Below are 15,113 nucleotides of genomic sequence, written 5' to 3'. Positions count from 1 at the left end.
CTCTGTTCCACATGTGAGGAGGAGATGAAAAATTGACAATATCAGATAAAAAAGTTGTGCGCTCACCATAGCGTTCCATCTGTATTGTTGATTTTTTCATCTCTGAAAATCCCACCCTCCAACCCCCATCCTTGGATTCCTGGTTGAATGAGAAGAGGCCTTCTAGCCTTAGATTGGGTTCCATTAGACTCCAGAAATTGCCTCACTTAATGTTCTTTTGGGTGTTAAATACTAACCTTTCCTTTCTACTAATATTATCACAGCAAACAAGATTTGACATATTTGGGAGAGATGCATTGTGGGTAAGGGGGAGGTATCCAAAAGCTTTTAGGTTCCATGAGCTTACTAACAGCCAAGTTGGATCTGAGGGCTTGGATCCAAACCCACATGTGAGGAGAGATGAAAAAATTGACAATACCGATGGAACGTTATGGTGAGTACATAACTTCTTTTTCCCTGTTTGTCCTACCATGCATTAAAATAATGTCTTCTGTAGGCAAAATCTGTAGTACCCTGCTAGTACTCTCATTTTCCATATCTCATGGTCATTGATCATAAATAATGTACACATTTGTAGCCCAGTTTATCAAATTTTGGATCCATATAAGTAACCTTTACTACTTGTTTCTTCAGGTGGTCATATAACTCATTTTGACAAACATGCTATAATAATAATCATGTCACTTTACTTATCAAGCTGATGCTTGAATAATGTCATTTCTAATGATGTACTGTAAAACTTGTTTGATCATATATCCATGCTGGCATATTGTAAAAACTGCCTAATAATATTTTAAACTAAATACATTTTTTCTGAGTATTGAAATGACTGTATTTCCTATTGGTAGAATTCTAACAAAATCGTATGTTTTTATCTACTGATACCCTCGTCTTAAAGGGAAGAAATTCATTAAATATGTTTAATTAATTAGTCTGCACTTAAATTATTACCACCATAAAATAAGACTATAACCACTAAAAGTGTTTCACACTTGCTAAATAACCATTCTCCTAAAGCCCAGACATAAAAGTGTAATACCTAATTTTTCCTGTCTGATACATCACATTAATTCTACAAGTAGTCTTACCACTTTTTTTCTCATAGATTTTAATCTATCCTGTAACTGGATCAACTTTCTCCCTTTGTCCTTAATTACAACTATTTATTCTTTTTATGTTATTATATTACTAATTACATTACTAAATGTGTACAAAAAATCGGAATATAACATTTGCTTTTATAATGTAATCCTATTTAGTCTCCAACAAATTTAGAAAAAAATAACTTTTTTGTAAAATACATATGTCTGTATGTATAAAATAATCTGTAATCAGTAATAATATAAAGGATAATGATCTGGTCTGAGATTGTAATGAGTATATTATGTGTTCGAGACATGGAGGTCAAGAAATTGACCTCGAGAGCAAAGCTCAAGAGGTGAATCTTGGCATCCATGTTAAGAACACATAATAATTTGTTGTGATCAGAGATTCAATTGTAATTCTTTGTAAAGCATGAAGATTTATCTGCCCTGTGTACTACTAGATAATTAAAAATTAGATTAAAAAAATGCAGATGTGTTGCTTTGGCTTTAAAAGCCGGTAAAGCAGTGGGAACGTGGTTGACATCCTTACATATTCACTGCTTAAAGGCAGCAGTTTAATTCAAAATGTTGTGTGTGCTTTAGCAGCTAGCATGCAGAAATGGGAGTTGAAATAAAGCTGTTTCATGTCCTGCTGCTGCTGTTTACTAGTCAGTGCTGACTGCTTTAGTGCAGACTCAATGTTAGCAGCATGTAGGGGGTGTTTAGTTGTTAAACATCCCTCTAAGTGTTGTTAAGATTGGGTAACGCTGAACCAGGATGTAATTTGATTGTTTTTGAGCATAATCATGACTACTTGCACTACAAGCTAGTTGCAGTGGATTGAAAAAATTGCCAGTTCTTGTTGATCAGCACTATGTCTTCCTATGAATTCACCTATATTGAAAACATTTCTAACCCCCCACATTAATTTCTCTTTATTAGCTGTTGAATAAGCATAAAAACATCTGTAGTGTTTGGGTCCATCAACCTTAAAATAAAATACCTCTAATTGAATCTACTGTACACATGAAAAGATTTAGTCCCATATGTGTCAAGTTAGTAGTTTTATTTATTTAATTTATTTAACATTTGTTTACCAGGAAAGTCTGACTGAGACAGAGCCCATTTTCATTGGAGCCCCAGAAAGAAATGCTCCAGGCACGTCTTTGGAATGTGAGAGGAAACTGGAACACACAGAGAAAACCCACTTGAATGCAGAGAAGACATTCAGGCTCCACGCAGAAGGCACCCCCGGCAAGAACTGAACCAGTGAACTTCTTGCTGTGAGGCAACAACGCTAACAGCTGCATCACTGCATCACCCTATGTTAATAGTTAGTTAGGAATCAAACCCTGAATCTTCTGATTTTATATAATATGAATCTTTTACGTAGCCTATACTAGAAAGACAAAACTTTGTAGTCATAAATATGTCACCCATATAACAGCTTACCATAGTTTCCCTGTTTAGGTTTTAACCAGTAACTAATGATCAAGAAAAGCAACTGACTTTTTTCCTGTTACAACTTTCTGATCCAATGTTGTCTCTTTTCGTCTGATTCAACCATGAGTTTTTGGATCCAATCAGATCCAACCTCGGCACCAACTCTAAAGCTTCTTAATTCCAGGGCTGTGACTCCCATGGCCTCAGAACAAATGTGACAAGGGTGTTGGTAGCTGTGCCATCCGGCAATGTCCTAGAGAGACTAAAATAAAAAAAAGGCATAATTTAAGTATTCTAGGTGTAATTAACTTGTGCTGATTTAATACATGAAATAGCTCAGCATTTAGAGTGTCTGCCTCACAGTTCTTGGCTGTCCAGTTTAGTTCTTAGTTGGAGTGGCTTTTGTACACATTCTGCATGCCCTTCCTGTCTTTGAGTATACTAGCAATGTTCAATCAACACATAGTGGTACAACTGAAAAATATAACAGACCACATAAATGGTAAAAAGACATAAAAAATTAGTAAAACAATTATTTTGCAAGGGGTTAAATTCTCTGCAATCCCCACCCCCGCTGAAATAAATAAAGCAACTCTGGGACCACGCAACTATAGGGAAAAAGAATAAAGTTCCTTACCTCACCTTTTAAAAATCTTGCATACACAGTCAGATACCACACATAATTTATCTACTCATTGAATCGGATTTGAATAAAAACACCAGCAGATTCCTTCTTTGACAATTGGATGATTTGACAAAACAAATTGTAATCCTGTAATCATATGGGTATTCTCCAACTACTCCCAGAGTCCTATAAAGGATTATTTTTCCTGCCTTTGGCCTACTGAGTGCCAGGAGAGGCTCCAACTGCCCTATGGCAAGGAAGTGGATTAAGTGAATAGTCAGAATGAATGCATTAAATTGTATGAATCACACTTATGTATTTGCTGTTTTATTACACTACTTTTAACTTCAGTAAATGTTTGCTTGAGTTAAACAGGGAATGAGATGGGCAGGGAGGAGGGTAAGTCAGAGAAGGTATTCAGAGTTATTCAGCTGTGAGATGTGTAAGAATCGAAAGGACTGTAAAATACTGGAATAAACTGAAAATAACTGAAAAAATGGAATGAGGCTGGAATGAATGTCTATATCTTTTAATTAGCCGGCACTGTACTAAACAGGTGCCAGTCTCTCCTTTATGTGCCACATATTCTTGTACCTTTCAGAATAAAAGTCTGCATATACTGTAGTTCATTTAAAATGTTTTATTATGTACAGTGGAGGTAGATGTCAGCAATATCTGAATCAAACATTACTATCTCCAACAACAGTGCTGATAAAGAGGAATAAAGAGGAATAGACTGAATTATAATGTCCGTAGCTTCTGCACTCATTATACTGTCTGTAAATTCTGCACCCAGAATGTCAAATCTTACTCTCTCCAATAACAGTCCTGGTAAACTGAACTAGACTGAATTATTATGTCCGCAGCCTCTAAAATCGTATTCTTTTCCTCCTGAATAATATAATTAATATTCTGGAATGCTGGATATTTGACCTGACTTCTGCGCTCACTTTCAAATGTCTGTACCAAGCTTCTGAGGACTGCATTGTAATGACTTTCTGCATATCAGTCCAAATTAACTAACTGTCTCTGAAGTATCTCCTAATAGTACCAAAACCCCTTAAATTTCTACACACCCCTTTAACCTTGGTTCACAAGCCTGATACCATCTAAACAAGATCAGTTTGTACTCAATGTACTGCAGGTTCTGTTTCTTATCAATATTCTTGACTGAAGGTTATTTTCACTGATTGAAAGTGGATTCAATGAAACTTCAAGGAAAATGAAAAATATATAGGCCTGCTTTAATATGGCTGCATTTCTAGACTTATGGGAAAAGAATACTTTATTTTGCCTAACAAACTACATTTAAATGAAACCTGACTTTGCATTTCCCACTGAAATACCTGAACAGGTAGCTGTTTCTGTACTTACTTTAATATATGAAATATAAAATGAAGACACAGGCCTAACCTTCCATTTTCAGGCATAGGCATGGTCTGTATTACTAACTGTATTTATGTAGGATTTATTTTGGAATAACTGCTTCTGAGACTACTGAAGTGGGATTTGTTCCTTAATTACTTTATAAGTGTATTAATATAATCTACAAAGGATAATAGAATGATGACTAGAACTAATATAATTTTTTGACACCTTCAGTCTTAATTTTGACCACTGGATGTCACTTGAGCATTTGTGATCTGTTAATTATTTGAAAATCTTTTGGACTGAAATCTCTTAACTTTATGATTTAATTATAAATGGGCAATTCTTTAACATATGTTATAACTGCTATTAAATATTTCATATAGCCATTTATAAACCCTCTTTTTACACCTAAAATTTATATATCTTGAAGCATAATTACATACACTGTATTGACTTGTTTCTGTAAATCTTCAGATAGATTTGTTCCTAATAATCCTGTCTATTTACTTTTTTTTTAATTTCTGTGTGTTGTCATAGATGTCTGCCTTTTTACATTTGTGTCTTAAATATCTTCTAAATATCTATGTGCTGTAATAGTAGAAGTGCATTTATTAAAACCTATGCTTTTTGCATTTCACATCTATATCTTTGCATGACCTGTCAGTGTCTTTTTAACTTTCTGTCTAATGTGCATTGTATTCTGTAATTTAATTGACAAATTAAGCCTGACCTGCCATGGCTTGAGCATATTAAATAACTATTACTACTTATTCTGCAGATAACTTATGTTAATAAGCCTAGTGACTGAATAATGAAGTTTGATGTAATTGCATGCTGTAAACTGTTTAGTAATGCTTTTAGAAGTGTATAATTGAGTTTGAATGTTATTTTCTGAAGTCTGGCTGAAATGTAATATACTGAACTCATGAGTATGAATGCCATATTCTGACACATGGCTGAAATTTACACTAAAGTGATATATATATATATATATATATATATATATATATATATATATATATATTTATACTGAACATCTAAAATAGCTGTGTATAAATGTTATACTCTGGAAACTAGCTAAACAAATACTAAAGGACAACCTTTTCTGCCAGTATTAGCTGAACACAGATAAAACTGTAAACTGAAATCTGGTAAATGTTATATTCTGGAAAATAAACTATTAGTAAAGGAATACCTTTTTTTCTGTCAGTATCATTTGAACACAGATAAAAACATAAACTGAAAACTAGTATTGTTATACAATTGTCTGAAAATACAAAAACATTTGCATACTTGCTTTAACTCTAATCTGGATAAATGCACATCTGTTTTATTGACATTTTAACTTTAAGGAATACTTTCTTTATATGGCCGAAACATATTTACTGCATATTTACAGAATTGAAGAAAAAACAAAAATCTTCACTTCTGGCTTTGGTGGTCTTGAATTTCTGTAGCTACTTGACTCATGCACCACAGCTCTTGCCAAGTTTAAGATTTACTTTGCACTGTCCCTGTCACTGCTGAGGTATTGGAAAAGTTGCTTAATGTCCAAGAGTGCTTTCATATGTACAGTTAGGCTCTCCAATACCTCCCCATCCCCATTTCTGGTGGAAGGCTGTGTGAGAGATACAGTCTTTTTCTTTACTGTATTTAAAAACTTGCATTCTGGAAAACCAAACTGGAAATTATTCAGATGTCCAATTTTTGTAATAGTATCTGCATAACACAAAAAAGCAATATCAGGACCTTAAAATAACATTTGCTGCTTTAATAATTATAAACCAATAGCATTGCTTGTTGCCCTGACTTTACTTTTTTTTGCACGAAATAAACATATGCTGCTAACCCTTGTAAGTCTACTGCACACAAATTCTTACAAGTACCATGTCTGATAACGTACTATTGTGAAATAGACCTATTCTACTTGTGTCTTTCGGCTTTTCCCTGTTAGGGGTCGCCACAGCGGAACTCTGGTCCGCTAATGATTGGCAGTAGATTTTTACGTGCCGAGTTGCCAGCTCTGATGCACAACCTTCAATGAAGGTATGCCCATTCACGCATGTCTCCACACAGAAGATGCTCTAGCTGAGAATCGAACAGGACAACGTATATCTGTGAGGCGACAATGCTACCGCAGCACCACCACCGCAGTGAAATAATAAGTAAATTCTTACAAGTCCGTAACTGAACTGATAATGTTCTACAGTGAAATGGAAAGGCTGTAATTCATTATTAAATCAATCTGAAACCTCAGTGGCATTGTTTTTCCCTATCATAAACTCAAATGAAACTGAAGTGATAATGTGACATTGTATTAATTTTCAGCATTTTTTGTACTTCTGCACATTTATAAAATTAATTAAAACTGTTGAATTTTTTAAATTTACTCTGTAACTCAGGTTGTAATTTACAAAAGCATTTATTCAGTGCTACTACTGAATGCTGCAAGTATTTACCATTCCTGTCTAGAATTGTCTTGGATAAATAGTAAGAACTGTTACTGTATAAAACTGTCACTAATAATATTAAACTGATTTTACCATAATGTTTTATGGCTTACAGTACTGACCTTAATTCAGCTCGCTGAGCTGGACTGTAACCTGATAACTCAGTTATGTAGGTTCATTCTGCATGAAATATACAAAATCTTGAACCATTTAAATCTATACACATTTATTACTAGAACTGAACTGATCTGATTCTGGAACTTTACTTGTCTGTCCTTTATACAAGTATGTGAAGTTTCTTCACATAGTGAAATTATATTGTATCCTTTTACTAACATGAGATTTGAACCTGTGGCTTTACTGACACATAATATTTATGCTGCACTCTTTTGTTGCATGGGATCTGAACTTTTGACTGTACTGCCACTTTTAAAATGTAATGTTGACTTTAAATTCTACATTCTGTAAACTAGCTAAACATCATTAAATACCTGTAAATGCTCTTCTGTCTTTGTCTGTATCATGATATTATGTATGCATTGCAACACTTTACTACCATGATTCAAATGTCTTAATGTCTGCTAAACAAAACAATAACACAAAAAATTAATTTGCCAGATCTGTAACTGCAAACGCTTTATTCCGCAAATTAACTTGACTGTTATTTCTGGTGTACCATACACAGCATTTGGTTCCAGAATGGTAAATATGTATACCAATTTTAAATGTAGTATTATCCTGAAACTGTTACCTTTTTTTCTTACGGGTCATAGCATTGAATTGGAATGTCCTTTCCAGTCTATCTTTGCTTTTTTGAGAATAAGATACTGTTTCTAAAAATATAGTAACTTGTCTGCCTGCACTTCAGCTGTGGCAACTGAACCAGAATTTATTTAATCTTTAACCCATGAATCTGTGAGCTCCTGTTATAACAAATTCTTCAAATTCTGTACATTTGCACAATCTACTGCACACAAATTCTTACAAGTACCATGTCTGTGTACTAATGTACATTTTGTAGCATTTTATTTTTCTATAAAATCTTGTTACTGAAATATAAAACAACATGTAAATCTGATAACATTGTCCATACTTAGTTTGGTACTGTTACACTCAGAACTGCTTACTGCTGTACTCTTTGACCCATCAAATCCTGACATGACTGCATTCCTGTCCTGTAGTATAGGTCATGTGCTTGTATTAATCAGTACATTATTCCACAATTTCTTTTTTGCAACAATAAAATATTGTCATTTCTCTCAACCTTAAACAATGACAGATTAGTAATCTGGTTTGATGCTAGACTGTCACACCCTTTATAGATAAGCTGAAAATCCTTTTTATAGAACTAGCAAGAACACTGACTTGAGCTGTGGTATATGTTTCTTCTCTATTTTGGCCCAAAGAACTAGTATTAACATTGACTTGAGCTATGGAATGCATTTCTTCTTCATTTTGCCCTGAAGTCTGAATCATTTATGTGGGTGTATACTTTATCAAACTGATCAAAAGCTGCACTCTGATCCTTCTTATCACCCTCAGTGCAATATTTACAATGGGTTTTGAAAACAATAAACTAGAATTTATTCCATGCTGAATATTTGAACTATATGAAATAACATGAACATGAGACATTGCAAATTTTTGCTTTGTATTTTGTCTGCAAATCTGAATGTTATGTACACTGACTGTGTTTACTTGTGTATTTACAGTACTGACACTTACTTCTGTATTTTGAATTATGCATGCTGTAACATTTACATTGATTTCTGAAGACTGTAAACTAGAATTTGTATTTAAGTCTGAAACCTTACTAATGTTAGAAACTGAATCATACTGCGAGTCATAAGAAAGTCTGTCCGTTACCTCACTCCTTACAGTGTGCTTCTGTATTTTCACCCTTTTGCATCTAGAAAGATTTAACATTCCTGAACTAATAACATTGAAATTTAAATGAACATGTCTGGAAGACAGATTTTTTAGACTGCTTTACCCAACTTTTAACTTTAAACCACACATTTACTGGTGCCTTTACTGTAGAAGTACTTCTTGACGTATTTATAAACTTTACATTTACTGATGTATTTAAATTTTTCTAAGATTTACTGTCATATTTAGCTAGAAAATGCATTGTAATAAAAATTAATGTTCACATAAGGAAAGTTGAAATTATATTAAGAAGGTAGCCAGATATTTGGCAAATTTTTAAAACTCCCTTTTGTAAGGATTCCCTTGGCTCTGTGATGTCACACTGGAAACTTGAAAGTCTGTCGTCTGCTTTTGAGATGAATTTTTCTGATATGTTGCTGTTAACTGCATAATGTCCTTTACACTGGTATCTTGGAGAGTCTAACGTTCTTTGAGACTTTGCTGTAGATTTTCTGAAACTCTGCTGCTCTTTAAAATACACATTGTAAATTTGCAAAGTTGCTGTAGGGTTTTGGGACTTAACTTTAACTATAAATATTGTTCCCCCATCGATTGTGACTCACTATTGTAAGAATTGAAATGACTGTAGAATGCTGGAATAAACTGGAAATAGCTGAAAGAAACTGGAATGAGACTGGAATGAATGTCTTGATATTTTAATTACCCAGAACTGTGCTAAACAGGTGCCAGTCTTTCCTTTATAAGTCAAATCTTCTTTTACCTTTCAGAATAAAAGTCTGCATACTGTAGTTTGGTTGAGAATGTTTTATTATGTACAGTGGAGGTAGATGTCAATAATATCTGAATCAAATATTACTGTCTCCAATAACAGTGATGATAAACTGAAATAGATTGTATTATAATGTCTGTAGCTTCTGCATTCATTATACTGTCTGTAAATTCTGTACTCAGAATGTCAAATCTTAATGTAGCCAATAACAGTGCTGATAAACTGAAATAGACAGAATTATCATATATGTAGCTTCTGCACGCATGCTCCTTTTCTACTGAATAATATAATTAATATTCTGGAATGCTTAATATTTGACCTGACTTCTCTACTCATTCTTGAGTCTCTGTACCAACCTTCTAAGGACTGCAATGCAATGACTTTCTGCATTATCAGTCCAAACTAACTAACTGTGTCTGAAGTACTTCCTGATAATACCAAAACCCTGTAAATTTCTACACACCTCTTTAACATTGGTTCCTAAGCCTCATACCATCTAAACAAGATCTGTTTGTAGTCAATATACAGCACATTCTGTTTCATATGAGTATTCTTGACTTAAGGTTATTTTCACCGTTTGAAAGTGTGTTCACTGAAACTGCATGCAAAATGTAAATCTGCTTAAATATGGCTATATTTCTAGACTTACACAAAGAGAATACTGTAGGTTCATAGGTTCATACTAGGCTATCTGCCCCAGGGCATTTATAAGCCTACAAAAAACGAAAGAAGCAGCACACACTGATATATAATTTTTTTTGGATTGGTACCTCGTACCTTCGCCTTTTCACATGGAATATGGAATAAAATACAAACCAGTATAAATATACATCTTGCACAATTAATCATATCAATTAAATATTAAATCAATCAAGTAAATCACTATTTAAAGAAAAGATATATATATATATATACATACATATAAATAAACCAATAAATATTTATAAGCCTAGACAGAGTGTGTTTGGCTTTTGCCACCCATTTTAAATTAATTCTGCTATGCCCTTTTTCGAGGTTAGTATACTGTGCCTCTGTCTAACAGTGACACAGAAGTGATACCCGGGGTAAACCTACGATCTCCCATCCACTCATCAAGATTCCTCTTGAAGAGAGTCAATGAGGGACTCTGCCTAACCTGGACTGGGATTTTATTCCAGAGTGAAGGGAGCCTCTGGGTTATGAATCTGTCCCTCCAGCATGTCCTATTTATTTCAGTGCTGAAGTTCAAGTCCCTCGAGCGCATGGCTCGATGGGATTTGGATTTTCTGAGGTGCAGCATGTCCATTAATTCCAGGTTGGACATGGCTTTATACGTCAGGCACAGATCACCTCTGAGCAGGTGGTATGCCACTGAGTAGAGCTGGAGTTTCTTTAACTGGGCAGCATATGGCATCTGTTTGAGCCCTTTGATCCTCTTGGTGAGGTACTTTTGGGGTCTTTCCAGTTGCTGCAGGTGTCTGGTAAGGTACATCCCAAAAGGGGCATTGTACTCAATTATGGGCCTGATAAGGGATGAGTAAAGAGGCACGATGACCTCCCCTGATCTAGATGTGAATCCCTTCATGATTAGGTGGGCTATATAAAATGTTTTTCTAACCACTTTGGCCACGTGGTTGTTAAATGAGAGATTGCTATCAACTTGGGTCCCCAGGTCCCTAATTACTTCTTCTGTACTTAATGGATTACCACCTATGTGGTAATTTGTGGGCACTTTGTTTTTGCCAAAGGGGATGACTATACACTTTTTGGCGTCTAGCTTGAGGCCATGGCTGTGGCACCAGTTGTCTGTTTCTATGAGGACCTTTTGGAGGATGCTTGTGTCGGCTGGAGAGTCAATTATGGCGCCCAATTTGCAGTTATCTGCGAACTTGGTCAGCCACAGTCCTTCTGTGTTGGCCTGTACCGCCGAGAAATATATACCAAACAAGAGAGGTCCCAGGACTGAGCCTTGTGGGACACCACTTGTAACTGGTTTGGAGTCTGACATGGCTCCAGCAATTCTAACCATGTGGGTTCTGTCTTTGAGCCAGTTTGCAACCCATCTAGTGACATAGGGGTTTATATTTAAGCTGGTGAGCTTATCTATAATGCCCGAGTGGGGTATTGTATCAAAGGCTTTTGCGAGGTCCAGGTAGGCTGTGTGGACCATCTTCCTCTCGTCAATGGCCTTGGTGACTGTTTCAAAGAAATTGACCAGGTTTAAGAGGCAGGATCTGCCCTTAACAAAGCCAAACTGGGTAGGATCCAGTGTCTGTAGGTCCCCAATATCTTTATTTATGAGGTCCATGATGATCCTTTCCATAGCTTTGCAGACCAAGCTAGTCAGGCTTATGGGGCGATAGTTTTCAGGATCCGTTGAGGCACCACCTTTGTGGAGAGGGACCACTGTTGCTGTACGCCACTCTTTGGGTACATATCCTGTAGTAAGGCTGAGATTGAACAGTAGTTTTATGTTTGGGTTTAGCTCTTCTTGGAGTTCATGTAGGACGCAACCCGGGACACCGTCTGGTCCCGTTGATGCTGTGTTTTTTGCTTTGGAGAGGGCGGCTCTTACCTGAGCGTCTGAGATGTCAGGGGGGCAGCACTCTGCTGGGATAGATATTTGCCCTTTTGGTGGGGAGGGGGGGAGAAGTTTGCGCTGAACCTGTCAGCTAGCATGTTGGCAATGTCTGTGGGTTCGGTGTATTTTTTGTCATTTTGGGCTAAATCTGAGCATATCTGGGAATTCCCACCCAGGTTACTAACATAACTAAAGAAAGCCTTGTGATTATCCGTAGTGTCCTGTGCAATTTTTCTCTCGAAGCTGGCCTTAGACGATTTTATGAGTGCCCGTAGTTTTTTGCTAATACTGATCAGAGATGCCTTCCCTTTTTTGGATTTTGCTCTATCATGTAGTAGCTTCCTCCTTCTATTGTATAGTTTTATTTATGGCTGGGGTCCACCAGACAGGACGTCTGCCTTTGGAGGATTGGGTCTTGGTTTTATTTGGGATTGAATGATCCATGCATTCCTGAAGGTGTTCATAGAATGTGTTTATAAAGGATTCTGCGGTCTGGGCCATATTTTCCACAGGCCCGGGGGCTTTGAAGGATTCCACCTCGGTTTTGAGGAGTGTGAAATTTGCTTTAGAGAAGTTTTTCACTGTGGTTTTCTGGGCAGGGGGTGGGGTCAGGATGTGAATATCCAGTGAGATTAGTTTATGGTCTCATCTTACTAGTGAGGGATACGCTTCTGGTCTGGAGCATAAAGTCCCCATGTTGGTGATGATCAGGTCCAGTATGTTTTCCCCTTTTGTGGGAGTGGTAACAAGTTGTTCCATAGCATTTGAGTTTATAAATTCTAGGAACCTTTGGGCTAGGGTGTTGGAGCTAGAGTAATGCTCCCAGTGTATATTTGGGTAGTTGAAGTAGTTGGAGAGACCTTCATATTTTCCAGTGTTCTCAGGAAGGCCGAGTGGGGTTCCTAGGTTTGGGAGGGTGGTCTGTAGCTGGCTATAAACTGGAAGGCAGTTTTACCCACTGTTAGTTGCACATGGATAGTCTCTGATGCTTCGTGCTGTGCCACCAACCTGGATGTGTGGGTATCTTTGACGAATATTGATACTCCCCCTCCTTTTGTGGTTCAGTCCAAGTTTTGGGGCCGAAAAGCATGGTATGAGGTATAACCTGGTAGTGCTGGGGTGCTCTCGGGAGACTTGAACCAGATTTCTGTTACTGCACAGATATCGATGTTCTCCATGCTAAGGAGAGTTTCGAGTGCGTGCATCTTGAGGTTTAGACTTCTGGCGTTGAGTAGCATTACTCTTAGTTCCTTATCCCTTGTGAAACCTATGGAGGTGGGTTTGTCTTTTGAGCCTTGCCTAAGAAAGGCACTATGGGGGTAGCAAGAGCCTTTGCCAATATTCGAAAGCCCAGGGATGACAGGTACAAGCCGTCCCTAGCAAAGCATCGTGGCTTGTTGAGCATGTCATCCCAGGCTGACAGGCATTGGATCCCCTTTGAATGACACCAATACTTAAGCCAGTTGTTGAAATTGATCATCTTGTCTTCATATTGTGGCATCATTCTTGGTGAGGTAAGATGCTACTCAAGGTCAGGGTCATACCGGCCTGGGCTACATGCTCAGAGAGCTCCTCTATGTCTCTTTTCATGTAGTCCAGGGAGGTACGTCTCAGGTCATTCACACCAGCATGGGCAATGACTGAGTCATATTTGTACTTGCCTTGGAGTGACCTGAGTGCTTGTGTTATGTGGCAGATCCTAGCGCCCGACAGGCAGCTCACCGTGACCTTCTCCTTGTTCAGCCTGGTGAGCGGGATGTCAGTGTGCCTGACTATAGAATCACCAATTACAAGTGTATCAGGTGTGTTGTTTAGCCTTAAGGGCTGTGACTGTTCGGCACACTGGCTTTGTGAGCTATGTGTTGCACGTGTTTTGTTTTGGGGTAGCGGTTGCTTGGGTGTCTGCTTTGGAGGTGTCTGCTGCTTAGGCAGATTTTTATTTAGAGCCTCCGAGTATGTTTTTGTGTGTTTATGTCTTTGGTTTGCTGTCGTGGTAGGTCTATGTGAGACTGGAATTGTAGTGAGTGTGGTTTCCTTCTCTTCCTGACTGGTTACGCCAGTACTGAGTTGAGAGAGCTTAGCCTCCAGTTTGGCTATATGGTTGCATCTCTCACATGTGTTGGAATTTGTTGGGAGGAGGAGAGGGTTGTCTGTGTACATGAGGCAGTTGTAACATTGCCTCAAGATTCCCAGATTCACCAGCTGGACCGGAGAGGAGATTGGCAACTGACCTTTGGACATGCTAGAATAGTATTGGGAATTCCTTTATAATTGAAAAAAGGGCCAATGGGGAACAAGGTACTCAAGGGGAGTTTGTGAGGGTGTAGTGCTTTTAATTTTTTTAGTGCTGACTTATATAGTTGCTTTAGTGAGCAAGTGCCAGGTAACTTAAATGCAATGTGTTACAGGTAACTTAAATGCAAAAACGACAAACAGTAACTTTCTTTCAAGTGAATACTTTTAAATGAAACCGGATTTTACAAAATGAAATGCAAACTGTATGACTAAGGAGAATTGTTGTGTCATGAAACTACTTTCTTTTGGCTTTTTTTGTATATATATATATTGATTTGTCTTTCATCATGTCAAGTGATCCTTGGATAGTTACAATTGCTCCAGAAACCAGTTTTCAAATAAATGTAAAGTTTTCTATATGTGTACTTCCAGTTCTGCTTCTTGGTCAGTATTACACCCCCATTTCCAGAATGGCACAGTAATCCTTCTATCCACAACCCCTTTTCCTATTTTTACACATGGAGTCAGGGTGTCACTTCAACAGTGACAATCATCTAGAGCCAATGTTTATGATAATTAGGGAGAAGTACTATATATGTCATTGACACCATCTAATAACTAATATTTTGCAGTAATGAGAGAGAAGTAGTAAACATGCCATTGATACAGTCTAATAATTTTTATT

At 37.0% G+C, this 15,113-nt stretch overlaps 1 protein-coding gene across 1 annotated transcript in view; it reads left to right on the top strand.

Annotated features, from left to right (window-relative positions):
• Positions 1 to 15,113, top strand: part of DNHD1 (dynein heavy chain domain 1) — a 418,274-nt gene that overhangs the window by 275,694 nt on the left and 127,467 nt on the right. The window lies entirely within an intron of this gene.

The sequence above is a fragment of the Protopterus annectens genome, chromosome 5.part1 (assembly GCF_019279795.1).
Source record: "Protopterus annectens isolate FY-2018-M chromosome 5.part1, PAN1.0, whole genome shotgun sequence".
NCBI classification, from domain to species: Eukaryota; Metazoa; Chordata; order Ceratodontiformes; family Protopteridae; genus Protopterus; species Protopterus annectens.
This window is presented reverse-complemented; position numbering and strand designations above follow the sequence as displayed.